Source organism: Propithecus coquereli, unplaced genomic scaffold (assembly GCF_000956105.1).
Source record: "Propithecus coquereli isolate 6110/MARCELLA unplaced genomic scaffold, Pcoq_1.0 Scaffold123, whole genome shotgun sequence".
Lineage (NCBI taxonomy): Eukaryota > Metazoa > Chordata > Mammalia > Primates > Indriidae > Propithecus > Propithecus coquereli.
In genome coordinates this window covers 2,643,287-2,669,699 of record NW_012136414.1, presented here as the reverse complement: position 1 = coordinate 2,669,699, position 26,413 = coordinate 2,643,287, and positions in this window count along the sequence as shown.

The following is a 26,413-nucleotide window of genomic DNA, read 5'->3' as shown; positions in this document are numbered from 1 at the left end:
GAGTTTGATCTCGTCTGTCCCCATTTGGACACCCTTAATATCCCTCTCTTGCCTAATTGCTGTGGCGAGGATTTCGAGCACTATGTTGAATAGAACTCGAGATAGTGGGCAGCCTTGTCTGGTTCCGGTTCTAAGCTGACCTTTTCTTATCGCAAATCCAGTATCCATAATTTGTGCAGCATAGTAAACTGGAGGTCATTCACTTGTGTGAGGTTATGGGGTAACCTGGCCCCTCGGGGCACTTCCTAGTACTCTTTCTCCTTGAGTTAAGACTCATCAGATACACATTGCCCACGTCTGAAGCTGTGAATTCAGCCACTTGCTTGTAAAAGGGATGTTTCTCTGCAATTAGGCAAAATAGAAGAGAAATTAAATTTGGAACATCCCATTCAGAAGGAAAGTAAACTATTATTTTCTGTTATCAACTGTGAGGGTACTTCCAGCAATATGTGTCAATTTCTTTGAGTAACTCAGGAAAAAGTGAGTATGTTATTGGTCCACATCTTTAGAAATAAACCTTCGGATTATTTTCATTCATTAACTCTACCTTTAAAGATTTATTGAGGATCTACTTTATGTTCTGCATTGTGCCAGGGGCTGAAGGTACGTAAAGCCACAGTTGTGATCCTTCCTCTCACTGTGCTTACCATCTGGTGGGGAGAGCTGATAAAAATTAGATGAACATGCATGCGAAGGTAATATTAGCTCTGCTAAGTGCTATAACAGAAAATTTATTCAGTGCTAGTGGAGCAGAGAGAGTTAGAGAGAAATTGAGCTAAGTCAGAGAAAGCTTCTGAAGGAGTTAACAAGGATAAAGAAAGGGAAGGGGAAGAGTACTAGAAAATGAAACGTCCTGTGCAAAGGCCCAGTTGCAGGAAGGAGGAATCCTCTTTGAGGAACTGAAAGAAAGCAGGGTGTCTGAAGGGCAGTGGGTGAAAGGTGTAAGGTGCAAAGGAGGCTGCCACCCAGATCATGCAGGTTTTCCTAGGACAGGTTAAGAATGCCCTATCCTAGGAGCATTGGTCATTGAGACATTTTCAGATGGGAACGGGGATGTGTGAAATTCAAGTTCACTTAGAAAAGATCATTCAAGATGTAGAATGAAATGAAGGGAAAAAAGAGTGGAATTCCAGACCTTTTTTAAATATTACAAATTATTTTATTTTGTTATTTAGAGATAGGGGCTCACTCTGTAGCCCAGGCTGGAGTGCAATGATCACAGCTCACTATAACCTCAAACTCCCAGGCAAGAGATCCTCCTGCTTCAGCCTCCTGAGTAGCTAGGACTACAGGTAGATGCCACATGCCCAGCTATTTTTTTTTTTCATGGAGCTTTCCTTGTCTGTACTCCCTGAATTCAGGTAAAACTCTACTTCTGATCAGTCCAATATGTACTCATGACACTCTTTCCCCAGAAAGAAATCCAGAAGAAAGATATAATGACAGATAGAAGAAATCTTCTTTCAAGTGTAATTCCCTGAGAATGTGCCTGGGAATCACCGGGGCGGGTGTGGTAGTGGAGGCAGTAGAGGGGCAGGTAGTGCTGTGGAGAGAGGCTTGTTAAAGACGCAGGTTCGTGGTTCTGGCCCACATCTCCCATGTCAGAATCTGGGGGCTGGGGGAAGACTGCAACAGAGAGAACCTACAGTCTTAACAAATTTCCTTAGAAATTCTCACAATAAAATCTGAAACCTAGTACATTCTCTGACTGAAAGGTGAGAATTGACCATTTCTTTCCTGAGGCCACCTAGTCTAGGGCACTGTCCATGGTGGCAGAGATGGTTCTACAGTTCAAAGGCAGAAAAATCCAGAGACTTACCCCAGGGGTCCTGTCTCTGTTGGGAGGTTTCTGCTTCTGAACTAAATTACCCACGTAGTCTAATCTCAATATCCAGGAAGTTAGAGGTAGGATTTCTGGATTTCTGGATAAAACAAACTTTAAGGGATATAACCATGAGTGCTCTCAGTTGATATCTCTATAATTTTGTTTGACTGACTGAACCTAGAAAAGGTTTTCTAGAAAACCTAGAAAAGCTTTTCTAGAACTTAGGAAAGCTATTGCTGCTATTGATGCATAACATACTGCTATTATTGGTCTTTTTTATATAAATATATATATATATACATATATATAAAATCTAAATTTTTGGAAACTTTAGTTGTGCTGTCAACTTTGGAAAAAGTATCCCAGTTTACTGCATTGAGTTGGCATTGTATAGAAATTAACAACCATATTGGTCTAGAAACGTTAAACAATTTTTTTTTCCATTTGTACGGGGGTAACACACCATATTGAATACATAAGGTCTTATCCATATGGGTTTGATTACAGAAACTAATAAAGCATTCTCTCAATAATGATAATAATAAAAAGAATGGTTTATAGCAGGTAAAGATTTAAGGACTAGAAAATAGGGCTGTATGGTTAACAGAGCCAGAACATTTGCACTAGAAGTGAAGAGAGGGACTGGCTGTGGTCTGATAGTAGGATTTACCTGGGAGATGATAAACCTGTGACGATAGCCACCATCCCCCCAGTCCATGGGAAGAATAGACCAAAGAAACTGTTTGAAAACTATGGCAGCATGAATTTGAGTTCAATATAATGTATATTTTCCAAATAATGACGTTTAAAAATGCTAAGTTATGCTTTCCAGAGAGGGAAATTTTAGAACCTCTTTCAGTTAACATCTTTAAAAGGGGGTCAATATGAACTTGTCTGGGGTGTCTGAGAGGAGATATTGCTACAAGGCAGGGACATGGGCTCCATAATATTTCTGGTCCTCTCTGGTCCCTAGCTTTATAATTTGAAATATTTCCATAGTAATATTTTACAGATGACAAACAAGGTCTATACAGACAAGTGGGTAGAAATTCAATGAATAAAGCGAAATTCCAGTACGAGTCATATGGGAATTTGCATTCTCTAAGTTGCCAGGAAAAAAAATGAATTTTAGGTTTTATATGGCTCTGCTTCATTAACTTGATCATGGGCAAAATGAGATTCCTGATTTCCACCTACAAAGTGGCATATGAGGTAGCAGTTAATTATTTATATCTCCTATTATTATCAGATTAACACAGCAGGTATATGCAATAAGCAAATGGATGACTTTTTTTTTCCCCAAGTTTGCTCTGACAGTCTGGAAGCAGATTCATTTTATGGATTTCCTCCTGTTTTCTGGGATTTTTATATGAGATAGCATTTAAAAAACAGTATCATACTAAAAATCTAAAGTGTTAATGGATAGAGGACTTGCTCTGCAAAAATGGAAGCAATAACAATAGACACGCTGATTTAAAAATTTTTATCTTCTCAGAAAAATATTTACAAATTTTTCATTTCAATAATAAATTTCTCCAAGTCATTATGAAGTTTGTATTTTTACTTTAACACAATTTAACATGGTCAGTTTTAAAGCCATGTACCTGTTATGTAATTTCCAAACCATTCATTTGCAGTACTTTGGTAGTGGTGTATAACTCTCAATGAAACAACTTTTTGGAAACAACCCACACGCCTCATTTGGAAAACCCTTCAGATGTATGTCCAGGTGAGATGTATAGTCATCTGGCTTTGTAAATCATGTTTCTAATTCCAAGTTGTGTCAGAAGCACACTGTCATTTACAAGGCCTGTGGCTGATCTTTGTGGGCTGTTGAGACACATCTTTAAGGGGAGAATTCCAGGGACCTCCAACCAAACTCTCAAAGCATGTGGTTTTTATGCAGCCACCAGCCTCTTTAGAACTTGGCTTCCAGCTGAGTTCCTGTGTAAGATAAAAATCCTAGTGCACTGTCTCACCTCTTAAATTTCTGGCAGGTGTGTGCTAGATCCTGACTACTAAATACTTTGTAATTAGAATGCCTTGGGCGATCACTGTCATCCTACATCTGTAAGGAGTGAGGGCAGTGTTAGCATGACTGTGCTCATTTCTTTAACATCCCATGCTTATAGACCCAAACACAGCTGCCCGAAGGGCCTGTGTCTGATGCATGAACTGTATAGGAGGACCTCAGAAATGAGTCTAATTATATCAGTATCTGAATGCTTTGTGGAAGCAAGATGCATTATTCATAATGAAGACTGAACCTCTATATAGGGAAAAATAGTCCAATGTAGGTACTGCCACTTTTTAAACAGCATTTTCAATTTTTGTGTTTATTATGTTTATTATCTGCTTTCCCAACACTGGAATGTCACTTGCAAGAAGGCAAAGGAATTTTTTTCTGTTCTAGTTAGCGATGTAGGCATAGCTGTTTGAACAACGTATGGCACAAAGTTAAGTATCAATGAATAAATGAATGAATATTAGCTTTAATACTAAATATTAACCATTAAATTAGTATAGTTATAGTCAAACAATGTGTGTTTAAACTATTTTATCTAATGTAATCAAGCAAGGTACATATTTTCTTCCTAAACTGTGTACTGAATATATTAGTATCAGATAATCAAATGCAATCAAGAAAGTGAAGTGGGAAAGACAAAATACCATCTATGGAAAAAAACTTGATCTAAAGGACTATAAACTCCTGAAAGGGAATTGAATTTTAAGATGCCCAGCCTGGAGTATGTGTACATTCTTAGTGATTAATGTATTGGCGGAATAATTAATGATACAATAAGATTTTATCAATATGATGCCACTTCATAAGGACTTCATTGCTAACCTCAGTCTGTGAGTATTTTTATAGTTAATATTGCTATGTCATATCTATAATGTTAGCTTGTCATTTTTTTTTCATGTAGATATAAGGGAGAATTTTGGTTTATAACTTTGTTTTATGCCCTTTTAGAGTTTTATTACTGCAACTAAGAATAAGAACCCAAAATGTCCTAAATTTTCTCAGAGAATGGCCTGGGCGTTATCTCTATTTGAACATAATTTTGGGTTAAACCTATTGTTATCAGTGTTTCAGACTATTTGTCATGTATGCAAATAAGTCAATTTTCTGAATAAAATAGAATAAAAAGGGAATATCTCCCCTTTCTTACAAATATTAATACTTGTAGTCCCAAAACCATAAACAATATATATGTGTTCATTGCTTGACTTTATATTTTTCCTTTGTAGTCAAACGATGAACAAATATATATGGCTTACCAATTCGTCCTTCAATTTTATTTTTCATTTCCTCTGGTCTGTATTCATTCTCCTATACACTTAGAAGATGATTAAAAATCTTACACAGTCTTAAAGGCTCAGAAGAAACAGAAATTATTTGAAATACTGATGAGACCTTAACATCCATTCAGGCTAGTTATTTTAATTTAAAGAAAATAGAGGTCAGAGAAATGATCGGCCAAAGGTTACGCAGTTACTCCATGATAAGGTGGGCCTGAGGTTTCCCCATTCCTTGGCAAAGGCTAATTTCCTTTGCTTTTCTTCTAGTGACCCTCCTCAGCATTTAGCTGAAGATAATGAGGAGAGCTTAGTTAATACTGGTTGGTTTACACTGAACTGAGTCAGAATAAATTCCTTTACATTCTACACAAAATTAATAATCAACCTGTTTCTTATTAGCAGTCTGAAAAACATCTTTAGAGAACATGCATGGAAGTCATATTAAGTATAGATATAGCATGATTAAGGAACAAATATTTATTGCTAGATAAATTGCTGAAGGACAGATATCAATGCATTTTCCCAGTTAATTAGTGACGGTCACAAACAATTACAGGAGATAGAGGATGAGGCTCAGAGGGGGGCATGGGATAAATGGATTATAAGAATCACAAGCAGCGACCATAGAACGGTCAAGCCAGCCAGCAGAGATTTATAAGAGATTAGTAATTTGAATGAAGTTGAAGGAAGACAGTTTTAATATTTACTGCTAATCTTTTAATATAAGTGAGTTGACATGCTCCCTTTTAAAAACCTATTCCCTTATACTTCCTTCCATTCTGTTCCAGCAATGCACTAGCTTTGCAATTTTATTTCTTTGGACTTTCAAGCTAGAAGTGTACATTTTAAACTCTTTTGAAATTGAGTAATTATTTACATTATATATTAATATATATTATTTCAAGATTTATAAAGCAATGAGGGATTTGGAGGCTTCTCTGGTGACATTTATATTCTTTTTTAAAACAAACAAAAAAATAGGTGACAAAATATTTCTTTTAGCTTCACACACAGGCAAATGCAAATCGGGAATGCTTTGTATAAAGAGGTTTTTCCTAACTTCAGTTGCATCTGTCTGGTGAGGATCTGATGGAGTGATGGAAAGGGAATAGCTCCCCAGCTCGTCTGAATCCCCAGCGACATCTCAGCTTGCATCTAGGTCAAAACTCCTTGATGGTCCGATTGTGACCTGACGCGGGAGGCTAATGAAGAGAGGGCAAGGTGATTGGCCAAGGGTCTGGGACGCAGCTCAGGACATTCCTCCTAACTTATAAAAAACAAGAAAATGTCACTTTATTTGCTTTAAATCTCACTATACCCAACACTGTGCCAAGAAATGAAGGTGAAATTTGACAGACTTTTTATGCATAAACAACTGCTCAGAATTATTTTCTAGTAGCTTTATTTTCTAATTTGAACGAAAGTTCTAACAGTATTTGATGGCAGTTGCTTTGAAATATAATTTGTCGGGGAATTGGAGGATTTTTTGGCAGATTTTACTCATTTAACAAATACTTCTTGAATCTAGTTACTATGAAGAGTAATTAAAGAGACATAGAAATGAATGAAATCACATTCTTAAAAAGAGATTTCACTGTAGTACTGCATGTAGTGTTTTAGAACATAGTTGGTATTGTAAAGGAATGGAACTGATAATATTGGTGCTGAAATGTCTTTGTGACAATGAGATAAATTTTCATGTAACATTTTAAACTAAACCATGAAAGAGAACACAATGCTTGAAATATTGTTCACATTTATTCCTTCCTTTCCTTTATTCTTTACGTTGCCTTTCTTCCCTGCTTGCTTGTAGCTCTAGCTTTTAAGCCATCTTTAATTCCTTCTACTTTGTGCTCTTGGGAGGACCTGCACTTTGAAAATACTTGACATTCAGGAAAATACACTTTATATGTTAAAAATCAATGGTGACACAATATTTACAGCCCAAAGGCCAAACATTTGGAGTTTCTTTATAGAGAGTAAGTGCTCAGAGACCAGCTCTGTGCTACTAAGCTGTAGACATCAAAGAATAATAATACAGCAGTTTTCAACTTGATGGCCCGAATGGGCTTCAGCCCAGTGAAGTGAAGTATCGAGCTGTTTCACAGATCTGTAATAGAGAGCCGGCGTGGGAATCCTTATTTTATCTTAATTACTAAGGAGCCCTTCATGTCTCAGAAGTCCCCATGTTTTGTTTCAAAACTTCTATCTGGAGAATGAGTTTATAGACTTGTGTCTACAAAAGAATGACAATACTTTGAATTAGGTTTTAAGAAGATTCAAAGTGCAGCCAGGAGGGGAATTCTTTTGCTAGTCTCTGCTACATTGCAGGGTTTCAAAGAAAGCTTATGGTAGGTCTATGATTTAGTAGAAAGAAAAGAAAATGCAGTACTCGGTGACTCCTCTGCCACCTAGCAAGTTTAATTTTCGTAGGTTAAGCACACATCTGCAAACACACACACACACACACACACACACACACACACACACACACACCCCCCAAAGCATTTATTAGCTCATTAGAAACTTCATTATGCGTCTGGGCAAGGAGTATCATTTGGTTTGTACATTTGACCCCTCATTGTTATTAGTTGCTCTTTTCTAAATCAGCAGAAAGAGAGAGGATGGCAATAACTATTACTAAGCTAATAATAATTATCAGGACCAAACATGGTCATTGATGGCTCCTCTGTCCTTTCATGTATATGCTCCCGGTGATACTGATGTGCCGCTTCTGTTATCGGGCATGAACTTTCTGTGACCTATCATTTATCACCAGATGAAGTTCTGCCTAGCCTAATAGTTACATTACGTAACGGAGCTTTCTGGTGGTGAAAGGAATCCGCTTAAACCACCGATGTGCTCGGGTTTCATATGGGGTATAGAGTATTCATTCTCTTTACTTGTAAAAGAGACTCAGAAGGAGTTATCTGACATTCACCTTGAAGAAAACTCTGGATGAAGCCAGACAGGACTGATAAAGGATCACTTTGGGAATGGCTCCAAGCCTGCAAAACACAGAGGATTTAAGAAAGAGGAACGCCTCAAAGTACCGGGAATATAGTTATCAGACTTTCCCCTCATTTTCTGGGTGATGAGGTTGATGTCTAGACTCAAGGTCACACATTTTATTTATGACTTTTTTACTACTGTACTACAATGCTTCTCAGGGAAAAAGGACAGGAAGGGCATGACCTACGATCAATGTCTCTGGGACATCCAGGATACAATTGCCACTAAGATCCCTGCCAAGCAAAGAAGCGTGTTTGTTAGGTCCTTCCCTGAAATTATAGTGGAGAGTATATTAGAAAGGAGGCAGCTGGCTCTGGGTGAGGTGAGGGGGACTGCTTCCTGGAGATTCAGAGCACACAGCAATAGCTATGGGGATCCTGGATTGGCCCTACCAAAGATCCATCAGCTGCTGTGTCCCACTTTCTGTGGGACTAGATGGTGCACCTGTTGCACTGATGTGTTTGGGAAGAATGCAATGTCACCAGAAGACCTATTGAAACTATTGAAACTGTGCATATAGGAAGATAGCTTTTTGGTTGGTGGCGGGAGACATTGAGGACAAGGCTTTGCGTGCTTTCCCCAGGTGCTGTTATTAGGCTATGGTTCTGAGCCCGAGCAGGTTCTTTTATCCCAGCAGGCTTTGAACATCATAGGTCCCTGAAGAGAGTGGGCCAGAAGCATTTGCCAGTGGGTAATTATGCGTACTTGATGTGCACAACCAAAAAAGTAGCAAAGAATTCATAGGTCGCTGTGCAGAAGGCAAAGCATCTGTAGCCATGGGGTTCATCTTTAAAAGCCTCCTGAAGGCACTCCTGAGGAGTTTGGAAGGCGGAGAGAGGGCTGCTGAAGGACCTATTACCTGAGAGTAGACTCCCTAGTGGTGAGACTGCACCAGTTTCCTAGGCTTGCTGTAACAAACTGATTGGCTTAACAACAGAAATAAATGTATTTATTTTTAATTGACAAGTAGTAATTGTATATATTTATGGGGCTAGATGTGATGTGTTGATATATGCTTACATTGTGAAATGATTAAATCAAGTGAATTAACATATGCATCACCTCATATTTTTTTTTGTGATGAGAACGTTTATAATCTACTGTTTTAGCCATTTTGAAATATACACTATGTTGTTATTAAGTATTGGCTCCATGCTGAACAACAGGTCTCTAAAACTTATTCCTTCCGTCTAAGTGAAACTTTATGCCCTTTGAACAACATCTTCCCATCCTTCCCCCACCTCTCGTAACCCCCATTCTAGTCTATACATTTATGAGTTCGACTTTTTTAGAGTCCACATGTGAGTGAGATCATGCAGTATTTATCTTTTTGTGCCTGGCTTATTTCACTTAATATAATATCCTCCAGGTTCATCCATGAAACAACAAAAATGTATTGTCTCACATTGTGCAGGCTGGAAGTCTGCAATCAAGGTGTCAGGAGGGCTGGTTCCTTCTGTGGGCTGTGAGGGAAGGATGCATTCTAGGCCTCTCTCCTTAGCATGGAGAAAACCATCTCTCCCTGTGTCTCTTCACATCATCTGCCCTCTATGCATGTCTGTCTCCGTGTCCAAATTTACTCTTTTTCTAAGAACAGTCATTTGAGATTAGAGCTCTCATGACTGCATTTTAATTTGATTACTTACCTCTCTGAAGCCCTCATGTCCAAATAAGGTCTCATTCTAAGGTACAGAGGGTTAGGATTTCAAAATATTTGGGCGGAGGGGACACAATTCATCCCATACAAGGACTTTGTCTTGGTGTCTCTGAGATTCATTTATGTGGCTAATGGCCAGGAATTTTGTTTGAATGCCAGACAAATTCTTGAATTTGTGTGTGTGTGTGTGTGTGCACTAGTTGACTTCTTCCTCAGGATGGAAATTTCTTCCACAGTTTTCAACCATTTGGAAGCTAATCAATTTCCTTTTTTGAAATGGAAAATGTCCCTTCTTTCTTTATGTCCCTCATTCTTTTCCCACTTACTACCTGTCTTACTCCATTCGGGTTGCTAGAACAAAATACTATAAGCTGTGTAACTTGCACACAGCAGAATCTTATTTCTCATGGTCTGGAGGCTGGGAAGTTCATGATCAGGGTGCCAGCAGATTCTGGCTCTGGAGAGGGCCCACTTCTTGGTGCCTAGGTGGTGCCTTCTTACTGTGTCATCACATGGTAGGAGGAGCTACCTAGCTCTTTGGGGTCTCTTTTGTAAAGTCACTAATCCCCGTCATAACCTAATCACCTCCCCAAAGCTCCACCTTCTTAATACCGTCATGCTGAGGATTGTGATTTCAATATATAAACTCTGGGGAGGACACAAAAATTCAGACCATAGCACCACCTCTTTCCCCTTACTTCTCTTACTTACTTTTTAATATATTTAATGTATTTACATTGTGCTGTTTGCTTTTTAAATCTCTCACTGTCCCTCATGATCCTTCTTCCCTCATAATCATAATTAATTTTTAAATGTTTTGTTTCTTCATTTCTTAACATTGCATTCCTTTTGACTTATATAAATTCCTTTGGATTTCAGCCTCTTTTAAGGATTTTTCTTTTCCTCCATGGGTCTCAGAAAGGATGATGCAAAGACCTGAAAAATGTTTATTCAATTATGTCATTGGATTGCGAGATTTTTATTTTTCTTTCTACCAGAGTGTTGTTTGTCCTAGCTTTTAACTATCCAGAGAGTAACCTTGCACCATGTATAGATTATCCTTTAACAAATGCATTTGGTTGTCAGTGATTTGAAGACTTATTTGGGGAATTTGGAAAGAAGCTTAAAAGAAGTTTAGAATGAGGATGTTTTATCCTGAGATTTTACTGGAGTTCACCCATCACCAGAGTTGAAAACATAGATATTGTAGGCTTTCTTGGCTTCCAGAGAAAGGCTACCATTATGTCATAATATTATTAGAAGAAAGCAGGACTAATTGTTGGATTTTTTCATCCATTATTTTCCCTTCTGTCTCCCTTTTTTAGCTCTGAAAGCCGGTGTTCTGTGATACATTGCTGGTAAATATTTAATTGCCATTCTCAGAAGTGTGTTTTGCATTTTCACATTACCCTCCTCCTCATGGTGATGAAAGACAAGATGGGTAATATATATGTGTGTGTGTCAGTGAGTATGTACTCTGGGTATTGTCTTTATAATAAAAGATAATATATACATTAGATTTCCTGTAATGGAGAACTTCGTCGCCTGCTTCTTAATGAGAGGTGCTGATGTGAAATGACCCTAGCTTTCCTAAACACACAGCAATCTAATTTGAACCTGTACGCCAATTACAGGCCTCTGTGGAGCACTTTATGGTGAAACAATCACGTCACAATAGGATTAGAACACTATGCCCCAGGATCACAAGGGAAGCCAGCCCGGGCATAACTGCAGGTTTATTCCTCTAAATTGTCTGTAAACAGCATTGATAGCCACCTTGGTGCCACCTTGGTATTGCTTCTATAAATCCTCCATAGAAACAATCTAAAATGAATAGACAACAAGTCCGTAATGGCCTGTTAGTTCCCAACACACGGTTGCGCCACTGATCTGCCTCATGAATACCATTCACTCATAGGGATGGATCCTAGATAAACAGTCACAAACCGCAGAACAGACGGGCTTTATGACCACAATCAGGTTAGATATTCTGAGAAATCATTGTGAATTGTGCCTTCTCCTCATTGCGAGTTAGCTTCAGAGCCGAATCATTTTAGTTCTCTTAGTAAGTTTTTGCAGTCACATACTTTCCATACTCTCTTCCATTTCAATAAGAATATCTTTGCAGTTACCTGACAATGTTAACTGTCTCTGACTAATGTAAAGACAGCTGAAATTGTTATGTTTTGATCACTGGGGCAGGTTTGAAGTCAAGCCACTGAAATGAAAAGTAACCGCCAGGTTGTGCCAGTAGGTTAAAGTAATTGTGTGATGTGCGGTAGAGGATCATTGTAACCTGGCAATATTATAAGGTCAACCATATACTCTTATAAATTAAGACCAAATAGTGTAAAATTATGCCCTTAAACTGTAGAGAAGTATTGGATTTTTCCCCAATAGAGTGTACAACTATTGATATTAAACTTCACTTCTTTGAAACATAGAAATAAAGGTAAAATATTTTCATTTGTTCTGCTGTATTGTTTAACATTTGTCTTCATTTGGGCAATTTATAGGCCGTCAGTTTTTTTTGTCTCAATGAGCTATTAAAATAGTTCTATAAAATAGAGCTACTATTTTATATTTGTTAGTGATCTACATAAAACCATTTCTGTATTGCTTATTTGGTGATATTGGTTGACTGCAACAAGTGTTTTTAATGAGAAAAGAATCAAAGGATAAATATAGTACGTTTGAAAAAAATCATATTACATATTCCCTAGGTTGGTATCATTTGGGTCTCTGAGGAAGACAAGAAGTGGTTAAGGGCATCTCTGCTCAGGTTTAGACTTAGTAGTTTCCTACTACCCAGGCATGTAAAGAAATACTCATTCACTCAGAAAAAAAAATTGAGTGTCCTCTGTGTGGCAGTCACCATGGTAGACTGGGTAGGTTCTCCTCCCAAAACCCTACAAGCTATTAACCAGTGGAGAGTGGAGAGGATTTAGTTTATTAAAAACAAAAGTAACAATACACACAAAAAACATGTTTTCTACTTGAGAGAAAAAGTACAGTTTGGGTTGGAGTAATAATTTAGCTTGCAGTCTGATAAACTTCTTACTGCCCTGTATAGAAACATGCATGCTTTAACCTGTGTTGCCATAACAAAATACCATAGACAGGGTAGCTTAAACAACAGAAATTTATTTTCCCACAACTCTGGAGGCTGGAATTCTGAGATTGGGGTACCAACATAGTGAGCTATGGGATCTCTTTTTGGCTTTTAGATAGCCACCCTCTTGCTGCGTCCTCATGTGACCTTTCCTTGGTGTGTGTGCTAGAAGCAAGAAAGTAACCTCTTTCTCTTCCTTTTCTAATAATACCCCATAGGATTACATTCCCACCCTTGTGACCTTATTTAAACTTAATTACCTCTTAAAGGCCCTATCTCCAGTACAGTCACATTGGGGGTTAGGACTTCAACATATGAATTTTGTGGGGACACAATTCAATCCATAGAAATGTATTACTTATTTCAAAGTACAGGTGAAATTTATTTCAATAGAAGCTTTCAGTCTGGAGCCAACCATTCATGCATTGTATCTAGAAAATTCCAAAGACTCCACCAAGAGACTCCTGGAATTGGATAAACAAATTCAGCAAAGTCTCAGGTTTCAAAATCAATGTACACAAATCAGTAGCATTTCTATATGCCAACAACAGTCAAACTGAGAATCAAATCAAAGACTCAATACCATTCACAATAGCTACAAAGAAAATAAAATACTTAAGAATATACTTAACTAAGGAGATAAAAGATCTGTACCAGGAGAACTATGAAACACTGAGAAAAGAAATCTCAGATGACACAAACAAATGGAAAAACATATGCTCACGAATTGGTAGAATTAACATTGTTAAAATGTCCATACTGCCCAAAGTGCTTTGCAGATTCAACATAATCCCCATCAAAATACCACAGTCATATTTCACAGATCTAGAAAAAATAATTCTATGCTTTGTTTGGAACCAAAAAGGAGCCTGAATAGCAAAAGTAATCTTAAGCAAAAAGAACAAATCTGGAGGCATTACATTACCAGATTTCAAACTATTCTGCAAGGCTATAGTAACAAAAACAGCATGGTATTTGTACAAAAATATAGATATAGCCAATGGAACAGAACAGGGAAACCAGATGAAAAACCATGTTCATACAGCCAATTGATCTTTGACAAAGCAGACAACAATATACACCGGGGAAAAGAAGCCCTATTAAATAAATGGTGCTGGGAAAACTGGATAGCCACATGCAGAAGAATGAAACAGGATCCAGGTCTCTCACCACTCACAAAAATTAATTCAAGATGGATAAAACATAAGGCATGAAACCATGAGACTTCTAGAAGAGAATGTAGGAAAAACTCTTCTGGATATTGGCCTAGGCAAAGAATTTTTGACTCAGAATAAGGAGGCTATTTTGTCCTAAAAATAGCACTCAGTCAGAGGTGGACAAACTGAATTTGAGGACTGATCCACCATTTTCCAGCTAGGTAAAGTTGGACATTCTACAGCCAGGACAGTCAAAATAGACACATGTGCACTTCTTTCATGTAATAATGAGCACACTGTTTCTCAACCGCTGAGATGGAAAACGTTTACCATCTACCCTCTTCCTTCTGCAAGCACTGAATTCACTCAGTTGCCATGTCCTGTTTGTTCTATGTGTGACAGAGATTCTCCATCTACCATTTTTACTCTGCACTTCCACCTACCACCTCTACTTTATCACAGGCTAGTAATCTCTTGAACCAGGTGATAATGGTATCCTCACATCCTGCCACTAAACCTTGCCCACAGCTCTGAGAATGTCCTTCCCTATTCAAAATATCCATCAGTTCCCCATTTACATATAGGACAAAGTCCAGACCTGACATTTCAGGGCTTCTAATAGCCGTTCCCAACTCAGATTGCTCATATGGTCCCTTACAACTGCTCTTTTTACTGCTATTGCCCCAGAAAATTAAGCTCATCACCACTCAATACACCGCCCTCACCCCTCCTCACAGCTTTCACAGTTTACCATTGTATTTATTCTCATTCTAGTCATTCAACACTCAACGAATATGTGTTAGTGTGATGTTTGGATCTCTGTCTTAGGTGCTGAGGATATACAAAGAGGTTAAGACCTGGTTCTGGCTTTCAGACTTCATTGTATAGAGAAATAGACATGTAAACGAATAGGTACAATTTAATAGGATAGATAAGTGCTCAAAGCTGTAATACTTGTCACACTTATCTCCACATATCTGTATCTCACTTATCCAATCCTAGCTCACATGCTACTTAATCTCTTACTCCCTTCTCTTATTTCCATGGTGCTTTATCTGTGCTTCTTGTCTTTATCACTTTTGTCATATTTTAAATGCACGTGCTCTCATGTCTTGTTTTTCTGAAACTGTAAGCTTCTTGCAAGCAATATCCAGTCCGTATCAAACCTTGTGTTCCTTTAGTGCTTAATACAGTCTTTGATCCAGCATTCAGAAATATGTTAACAAAAATATTTCCTACATTTGCGGAACCACAAATTAAGACAGTAGAGCCTTTAAATGAAACTATTTCCTTTGAATAATATTGAAAACCTTTGTGAGTCTATCAGCTTTTAGTTTACTAATTTAGTTAAATAAGAGCCTGATTAGAGGTTTAGGAACATGCATTTCAAAATTAATTACAAAGGTTGAACATTACATACCAAAAAAGTATACATGAAACACTAATTATTACTAATATGTTCTAAGCATTAAAAATAGATTTGATTATGATACTCTTTGAAGTGCTTCTGGAGAGTATATAAGAAAAATCAGAGACTCTGGAGGCAAACTCATATTCATTAAACATATAAAAAAAGGAAATATAACTTTTAACAAATATTTCCAACATTAAAGAAATGTAAGCCCCTAGGAGTTTTTGTGGTTTCACTTGCAAATGTTATTCACTTTGTATTTTAAATTAGAATTTTCCTTTATAAAATCCTTTTCAAAAAAGGAAAAGGTTAATGTATACTCTGGGAAAGAAATATAAAATTATTGTTTGTTACTTGTTTTACTGATACTGTAATAACTGTGAAAAAAATCTCAGTGAACTGGCACTAATTTCTTTTTTCTTTTCTTTTCTTTTTTTTTTTTTTTTGCAGAAAGACAGCATATATTCAAAACATTTCCATTTCATTCAGATAACTGACATGGCCTCTCATAACAACTCAACCAAACAGTAACCTATATAATTGCCATAGTTTTCTTACATTTGGATTTAATCTCTTTAGCAGCCAAAAGAAAAAGGGACACATATAGTCAATTTTGGAACTCACAAAGTTATTGTGAAGCTTAGACATTCTACATTTAGAAAATTGGAAATATAAAAAAATTTTAACTATGTGGAAAACATCACCCATAATCTCGCTGTATAGAAAGATTTAAAGTGTTGGCACAATTCCTGTCTTTTATTCCTATGCATTTTTAAAAATTACATAATGACTTTTATCTTCCTTCATTTTGTCTTCCTTCATCTTACCTTTAATGTTTATTGGTGGCTTAACTACTCTACGGAATCGTAAGAGGTGTAGATGTCTGGAACACAGTATAAAGAAACCATACAATGTGCTTCACTGGTCTTTCTTTCCTACTACCTCATAATTGTTGATGTTCTCCAGGCTTCTGTGTTTTGATAAATATCTGTGAAGAGAAATGTGTGTGCTCAACTCTGTGCCAATCTCTAGATCTAGAATGATAAAACAATGTGGCTGCATTCAAGAATCTTAAAGAACTATCAAAAATTGAGTTCCATAGTGGACACTTTCTAAAAGTCAAAATATGGCAGAGCAGGGACACAGAGGAAGAAGTGGTCAGTTATTTTGATTCCAGATCATCTTTTGGTGTCACATGATCTGAGCCATCTCATCTCTTTGCTTAAATTCAAAGCTTTTTGTTAACGTTTACTTCCCATTTGAGCCAACATTAATGTCCCAAAGTGGGAAACAAATTACAGATGGCAATCTCAGTTAAAATACACTTGGGCCTGTTCCTGAAGGTGACATGATCATAGGACATACCTGCCCTTACTCTCCTAGCTCCCCCAGATGCAAACTCATGGGCATTCAATGAACTCAGGTCTCAAACTCAGATACTGAGGAGGCATAAATACCTCTTATTGATGAAATATACTTGTTAGGAATTACAAATGATTCTTTCTTTGACAGTATCATGCACTGTATCATACACTATATCATACGCTGTATCATTCCTTTTCCTTCTGCCATTCTTATGAGAAGCTGATAACAATCTGAGGGTAGGTACTATGTCTTGTTTATCATGCGCTCCTTACCCCTTGCCCAGTACATATTTGTTGACTTGAATGAAATTTACTTATAGTATACCCGAATGTTTAAAATGTGATCCATGCTGAATATTTGGTAATGTAAGTCTATGGTAATGTAAGCATGGAACTGAAACCATTTCACTTTAAATGATTGTAATATAACTTTTTGAATCCTTTGAGAATAGAGGCTATGTTCTACTCAACTTTGCATTCTCAGTGACTAAAGTATTATCAAGTGCACAGTGGGCACTTACTTAATGCTCATCGAACTGAATTAAATAGAATCACATTTCCTTTGCTGGCCTGTAACGAATCATTACTATCTGGGCGGGCTTTTACCTCACGCAAACTATCTGCAACTCTACACTGTTCATTTTCCCATTTTTAAAAGAAAGCAAAACAAATTCACTGTGAAGTCATTTCCTCAGTTTTCCCCATCTAACCCATTAGGTGACTTCTTCTTAATATGCCTCATTCTCAGCAGCAGCACAAGTCTTCTCTTATCTTGTTATCATTCTTGGAGTTTAAGTTTTAAAATATTTTTAGAGGAGTGCAATATTTATCTTAATAGAAATATTTTTGGAAACGAAGGAGACTCTCACTCGCAGAACAAGTAGTTAACCTCCCCCCCCAGATGCAAACATAAACATCTCTCAGACAGAACTTAGCTGAAATCCCTGTCAATGAGCTTTAGGGGAATTTGAAAATTGGCATAACAAAATCACACCCCTGAGTTTTGCAGGAATGATTGCTGCGCTGTAATATGTATTGTGCTTAGATACTTAGATTAAAGATCTATTTTTATTTTGTTATCAATTATGCATTCAGAACAGAAATTCTATTACTAATGGAACCATCGAAATAGATACCTAGAGGAATGGATGCATCACTTTATTTCTTGTCGGGTTCTATTTTAGGCTTTCCAAAGCCCATTTGAGTATTTATCTACTATTGTTATTGTTGTGGAGTAGTGTACCTAGGGGAAATCTGTAAGTACAATGAATAGGCCTGAATTCTATATCTGATTCCAGCTTTTATATATTTTTAGATAAGTAGCTTTATACCAGTACCTGGTCGGTTTTATAACAGTGAAAGACCTCACTTAGATTTTCATATCTAAATCATTATCTTTTACAGTAAAAATTATCTGATTCTTTTAAGTAGGAGTATAATTTTATCTTCAAGTAAGTTACTGAGCTGGACATAACACCTTTTATAGATGAGAAAATAGAGGTGCCTTTTGCTCAAGGTTTAAAAGCTATGAAATGGTAGAATTGGTATTAATAATTGGCTTTGGAACATTTGTGTTCAAGATATTTTCTCTTGCTTTGTAATTAAGCAACTTGAGATTTGTGAGTAGATGAAATATCCAACTTCTGGAAGGGTTCAAGATCTGATTTCAAAAGCAGTGATTTCAAACATTTCAACTCTTGAAAGAGCAAATGAAGAACTAGGGCTGTGGTTCTCCAAGTGTGGTCTCCAGATCAACAGCATCAGCATTACCTGACAACTGGGAAGAAGGGCCAATTCTCTGTCCCCAGTCCAGACCTTCTGAATCAGAACCTCTGGGGATAAGACCAAGTGAACTGATTTAGTAAGCCCTCCAGCTGTCAGATAATTCTGATGCATGTTCAAGTTTGAAGAACACTGCTAGACTTAGGGAAACACCTTAGACCCTGTAAAAAGGTAAAAGTCCTTTAGAATTTATTTTCAGGATTGTGATGACCAGGAGAGTGGTCAGGTATGGGGGAGAATATCACCGCAGGCTCAAACCCAGGTCAAAAGTAGGCTGGGGCTTCTGGGCACCAGCAGACACCTGGGTGCTGTAGGTCCAGTAAAGAGCAGGGAGCTTTTGTGAGCAATGTTGTATACCTCAACTTCCCAGTTTCAATGTAGAAGTAATGCTACAACCACACACAGTCTGGTTTGGGTTGGAAGCTGTCTGAGATTTTATCTTTCTCATCTGTGTATTCTGAGGCCTAGAAAGGGACCCACTTCACCTAGGGTTCTCACTAAACATGGTGGTAAATGCACTCAACTCACAGTGCAAGTTCAGCACAGTCACCTCGGGCAATTCTGGTGCACTTTTTTGAGGTGTCATTTTCCCTAACTGTAAAGTGGGTGTAACGATGATATGTATTTGCAAAATAGCTTCAAGTTTAAAATCAGAAAAATGTCTGTGAACTCGCTTTCTGAGTTGTAAAGAACTTTACAAATGTACGATTTGAATGAGTAGAGATGTACCATGAGTTGCTACATTTCAAATAGGATTGGATGGCAACGTTTTCATGGCTTTAAGAGTGGTGCCATTTGTTTATCAACATTCTTCTGTTTGATAAAACAGTACTCTTAATTATGGCAATATTTAGAAATGATTGCATTTGATGTAATGAAGCTATTTTCACTTTGAATTAAGAAAAATGTGGCTTGAATATATTTTATTTTCTAAATTGGCCCTCATGCCAAAAGGCTCATTCAGCACTTTTGGGGACTATTTTAATTGAAAATGAAAGATTCTGTTAGATGCTGTGGGAGAGTATATAAGACATAGTGGTAACGTTTTACTCACTTCTCATGATAAGAAGCTGACTGTTAGGTAAGAAGGCAACTCTTCAGGACCACTTGAGTCCAGAGGAAAGTGGTGGCAAGGAAAAAATGTTCAAGAAAAATAGACATTAAGGCAACACCTGAAGGGAGAATTCTACGTTCATATTCCTAACTGAGATGAGTAACCCTTGAGTCTGCTGCAAATTTAAGCTGGGTGCACTGCTACAGAACAGGGTGAAAGGACTGACAGCCTTATTTCTATTCTAGCTTGTTAGAGATTAAGAAGGTGTCTCATGTAGAAAAAATAAAAAGAAACAAACCAACAAATAAGCTGGAAAATTTAAGAGTCTAAAGGGCAGGTTAAAATCAATACTAGATAGCAAATATGAGAAGAGAAAAGGCTGATTATTGATTGCAGTTTATTAAAAAAAATAATTCTATGATAAAATGTTTGGGGAGAGGGAACGTCAGCAAGGTGGCAAAATAGGACTTTTTAGCACCTGTCCCCTTGCAGAAACGGCAATAGGAACAACTATCCACACACACAAAATACCTTCACAGGTGCTAAGGAAACCAAGTGAGAAACAGTAGTATCTGGATGTAGCATAGAAATAAGAAAAGACACATTGAACAGTGTAGGAAGGACAGTTTTACATTACCCTTGTTACCCCTCCTCCTACCTTAAGCAATACAGCATAATGAGATACCCTCCACCTAGGAGAAGGAGAAGGAAGTAGCACAGGACTTTGCCTCATAACCCCAAACTTAGCCTTCCTTAGCAAGTCCTAGCACTGGTCAGGATCCCATAACCCCGGACTTCAGACCTGTACCCAAGGACTAAGCTCCAGGCCTGCCCTAGAGCCAGACTGGATTCTCCTTTCCCAGCTACAGGCCTGTGGGGGCACTTGGTTTCCAGACTGTTCCAGCCCCAGCCTGACTTCAGCAACCTCAGGCTCTGAGCCACCATCAGCAGCGGAGTGGCCTCCATGGCCCCAGGCTTCAGGCCTGCTCCAGTACCAGGCTGACTCCCGCAGTCCTAGTCATCAGACCAGCACCTGCAGACCCAAATTCCATGACAGCCTCTGTGATTCCATACTATCAGGGTCTAGGCTTGTCCCAGTAGACCCCAGCACTGAACTGGCCCTTATGGACCTAGGCTCCAGGACAGCCCCTGTATACCCAAATCCCAGGACATCCCCAAGTTCCCAGGACCCAGGGCAGCCCTCATAAACCTAGCTTCTAGGCCAGCATCTGCACACTCAGCCTTTAGGCCAATATTAGTGGACAGAGGGTCCAGGCCAGCCTCAGTGTCTAAGGCACCAGGAATGCCTCTGCAATTCTAGGCTCCAGACCAGCCCCCTGGACCTAGGTTTCATGCCAGCCACAGCACTGGGCCGTTCCCAAGTGCTAGGCTGATTCCTGTGGCCCTAGGCTCCAGAGGACCCTGAGACAAGCACTGCACAAGCAGACCCAGAGTCCAGGCCTACCCCAGTAAACCCTGGTGCCAGGATCAACCCCATGGATTGAGGCTCCAAGACCACCCTTGCAGACGCAAGTTCTAGGCCAGCCCTCATGGACCCAAGACCAAAACCTACCCGGACAGACTCAAGTGCCAGGCCCATCCCAGCACTGGGCCAGCTCTCATGGACTCAGGCTCCAGGCCCATTCCAGTGCAAGGTTAGCCCCTGTGGATCCAGGCTTCATGTCCAGTCCTACAGGCCAGGCACCAGGCCTGCCTACCTCCTGATTCAAGTACCAAGCCAGCCTGTCTAAGGACTGTAGCAGGAAGTGTACTCTCAGACCATGCCATATGGCATGCCCAGAATCTCTTGACAGGATGACTGGCGAAGGGCTTTGCCACACAAAGCCAGCCTGCAAAGACTAGAATAAGTGCCTACATTTTCAAATGTGAAGATGTTAATGCATGGCAACAGAAAACATGGAAAACCAAGATTTACCACAATTAAAGAACACACCGAAGAACAATCTCCTAATAGCTCACTCCAAAGAAATAAAGAAATATGAACTTTCTGACAAAGCATTCGAAATAGTTGTTTTAAGGAAGATTAGCAAACTTTAAGAAAATACAGAGAAATAATTCAATGAAATCAGGAAGACCATAAATGACCCAAATTAAAAATTCAACAGAGAAGTCAAAATTGTATATTAAAAAAAAACATAGGAATTCTGGAGCTGAAAAATAACAGTGAATAAAATGAAAAATGCAATAGTGCATATCAAAAGCAGAATTGATAGAGCAGAAGAAAGAATCTGTAATTTTAAAGACAGGCTATTTGAAAATATATAGTTAGAGAAGAAAAATAGAATGATAAGCAATTAAGAAAGATTATAAGATTTATGGAACAGCATCAAAAGAGTAGACGTTCAAGTTATAGAAGCTTGTGAAGGAGATGAGAAAGAAAAAGGAGTAGAAAGCTTATTTAAAGAGCTAATGACAGAAAACTTTCCAAACTGGGGCGAGATAAAATATCGAGGTACAGGAAGTCCAAAGGTCTCCAATCAGATTGAATTCAAACAAGAATACACCAAGACACAATAAAATAAAGATGTCAAAACTCAAGGACAGAGAGAGGATCCTGAAAACATCAAGAGAAAAGAAGTAAATAACAATAAAGCCAATATATGTAGCAGTGAATTTCTCAGCAGAGATGTTATAGGCTAGGAAATATTCAAGATTCTGAAAAGAAAAACCCTGCCAATTAAGAATACTGTAACTGAAAATGTGTCCTTCAGAAATTAGGAAAAGATAAAGACTTTCCCGGTTAAAGAAAAGCTGAGAAAGTTTATCCACATAGGACCTGTCTTATAAGAAATGCTAAAAGGAGTTCTTCAAAATGAAAGAAAAGGATGCTAATGAGTAACACCAAAACATCTGAAAGTTTAAAACTCACTAGTAAAAGTAAGTACACAGTCAAATTCAAAATACTCTCTAATACTTTAATGATGTGCAAATCACTTATATCTTTGGTATAAAGGTTAAAAGATGAAATTATTAAAAAATAGTTAAGATATAAAAAATATAAAATATGTAAATTATAGTATCAAAATTTTAAAATGTATAAGGGAGGTGGAGTAAAAGTGTAGAGTTTTTTATGCAATCAAAGTTAAGTTTTTGTCAGTTTAAAATAGCCTGTAATAAAAATACAATTTTTTGTAATCTCCATTTTAACCACAAAGCAAAAACCTATAGCAGTTATACAAAATACCTAGAGAAAATCACCTAATCACAAAGGAAGACGGCAAGAGAGGAAAATAGGAATAAAGGATCTACAAAATGAACATAAAACAAATAACAAATGGCAGCAAATCTTTATATGCCAATAATTACTTTAGATGTAAATGGATTAGACTCTCCAATTAAAAGGCATAGAATGGGTGAATGGATAAAAAACAAGATCTAACTGTATGGTTACTACAAGAGATTCACTTGACATGTAAGAATACATAGACTGAAAGTGAAGAGATGGAAGAAGATATTCCATGTGAATGGGAACTAACAGAAAACAGGAATAGGTGTATACTTATGACAGATAAAATAGATTTGTAAGTCAAAAACTGTAAAAAGAGACAAAAACCATCATTATATAATGATCAAAGGATCAATCCATCAAGAGGATACAACAATTGTAAACATATACATCTATAATTATAGACACCTAACACTAAAGCAACTAAATATTTAAAGAAATTATTAGTAGATTTGAAGAAAGAGATAGACTGCAATACAATAATAGTAGGGGACTTTAATATCCTACTTTCAGCAAAGGAGAGATCATTCAGACAGAAAATCAAAAAGGAAACATCAGACTTAAACTACACTTTGTACATATATAGAACAATCCACCCAACAGCTATAGAGTACATGTTCTTCTCAAGTGCACATGGAACATTCTCTGTGATAGATCATGTTAGACCACAAAACAAGTCTTAACAAATTTAAAAAGATTGAAATCATATCAAGCACCTATTCTAACCACAATGGTATAAAACTAGAAATCAATAATTTCTAGGAAATTCAGAAAATTGAAAAATACACAGAAATCAAATAATATGCTTCTAAACAACCAATGGATCAATGAAGAAATTAAAAGGGGAATTTAAAAATATATCGAGACAAAGGAAAATGGAAACACAAAATACCAAGACTTAAGGGATGCAGCAAAAGAATTTCTAAGAAGGAAGTTTATAGCCTCCATCATAAAAGAAGAATGATCTTAAATAAACAACCTAATGTTACACCTCAAGGAACTAGAAAAACAAGAACAAGTTAAGTCCACAGTTAGCAGAAGGGAGGAAAAAATAAAACTCAGAGCAGAAATAAATGTAATAGAGACTAGAAAAACAATAGAAGGGATCAATAAAACTAAGAGTTGGTTTCTTGAAAAGATCAACAAAATTGGCAAACCTTTAGCTAGACTAAGAAGGAAGGTAGAATATTCAAATAAATAAAATCAGAAATGAAAAAGGAGTCATTAAACTAATACAACAGAATTACAAAGTATCATAAGAGACTACTATGAACAACTATATGCCAACAAATTAGATAACCTGGAGGAATGGATAAATTCCTAGACACATAACAACCTACCAAGACTGAATCATGAAGATGTAGAAAATCTGAACAGACCAATACCAAGTAAGGAGATTGAATCAGCAAAGAAAGTCTCCCACCAAAGCAAGGCTCAGGAGCTGTTGGCTTCATGGGCAAATTCTATCAAACTCTTAAAGAAGACCTAATACCAATCTGTCTCAAACTGTTCAAAACATTGAAGAAGAAAGAATACTGCCATACTCATTTTCTGAGGCCAGCATTATTCTGGTATCAAAGCCAGACAGGGACAGTACAAGAAAAGAAAATTAGAAAGCAATATCCCTAATAAACGTAGATGCAAAAATCCTTAACAAAATATTATTAAATAGAATTCAAAAGTACATTAAAAGGATCATTCACCATGATCAAGTGGAATTTATTCCAGAGATGTATGGGTGATTCAACATATACAAATTTGCAAATATAATATACCATATTAACAGAATGGAGGACAAAGACCATGTGATCATCTCAATATATGCAGAGAAAGCATTTTGTAAAACTCAACACCTTCTCATGATAAAAACTCTCAGCAAATAAGGCATGGAAGGAATGTACTTCAACACATTAAAGGCTATATATGACAAGCCCATAGCTGACATAATACTCAATGGTGAATAGTTGAAAACTTTTCCTCTAATATCAGGAACAAGAAAAGGATGCCCACTCTTCCAACTTCTATTCAACATAGCAGTAGAAATGCTAGCAGAGCAATTAGGCAAAAGAAAGAAATAAAAGACACCAAACTGGAAAAGAATAAGTTAAATTGTCACTGTTTTCAGATGAGATGATCATACATACAGAAAACCCTAAATACTTCGATAAAACCTGTTAGAACTAGTAAACAAATACAGTAAAGTTGCAAGATATAAAATCAATATACAAAAATCAGTAGTGTTTCTATGAAGAACTATCCAAAAAAGAAACCAAGAAAACAACTTCATTTATAATAGCTCCAAAAATTATAAAATAGGAATAAATTTAACACTCAATTGTAAGAAAGCAAATAACCCAATTAAAAAATAGGTGAAGATCTGAATAGATATTTCTCAAAAGAAAATATGCAAATGGCCAACAGGTATACAAAAATGCTCACATCACTAATTATCTGAGAAATGCCAATAAAATCATAAGACAATACCACCTCACACCTTTTTAAATGTCTATTATCAAAAAGATGAAACACAGCCAGTGTTGATGAGGATGTGGAGAAAGGGAACCCTTGCATACTGTTGGTAGGAATGTAAATTAGTATATTCATTATCAAAAACAGAATGGAGTCTTCTAAAAAAATTAAAAATAGAACTGTCATATAATCTAGCAATCCCACTACTGGGTATGTAATCAAAGGAAACGAAATCAGTATGTTGAGGAGATACCTGCACTCCTACGTTCATTGTAGCATTATCCAATAGCCAAGATACGAAATCAACCCAAGTGTCCATCAACTGATAAATGAATAAGGAAAATGGAATATTATTCAGCCACAAAAGAAGAAAATATCGTTATCTGCAACATCATAGATAAACCTCAAGGACGTTATGTTAAGTGAAATAAGCCAAGCACAAAAAGACAAATACCACGTGATCTCACTTATATGTGGAATGTGAAAAAGTTGAACTCATGGAAGCAGAGAGCGGAATGGTGGTTATCAGGTCTGGGCATGAGGTGGAGGTTGGAAAGATGTTGATCAAAGGATAAAAAATTACAGTTAGACAGGAGAAATAATTTCAAGTGATCTATTGTACTATATTGACATAGTCAGAAACAATGTATTTTATTGTTGAAAATTGCTAAGAGTAGATTTTAAGTGTTCTCACTACAAAAAAAAAATGATAAGCATGTGAGGTAATGCATATGCTAATGAGCTTGATTTAGCCGTTCCACAATATATACATATTTCAAAGCAACATGTACACAATAAATATAGACAGTTTTATGTGTCAATTTTTTTTCTAGAAGCAACACATTTCAAACCTAGGAATTATTTGTCAATTTTTAAAATAAAAACTAAGTTTGGGAAATACTGATTTAAACAAACTTTAACAGGACTGTCTCCTACAGGATTTCTCATATTCTTTAAGATTCTAACGCAAAGTCTCAGGCTACAAAATCAACACACACAAATCTGAGGCATTCATATATG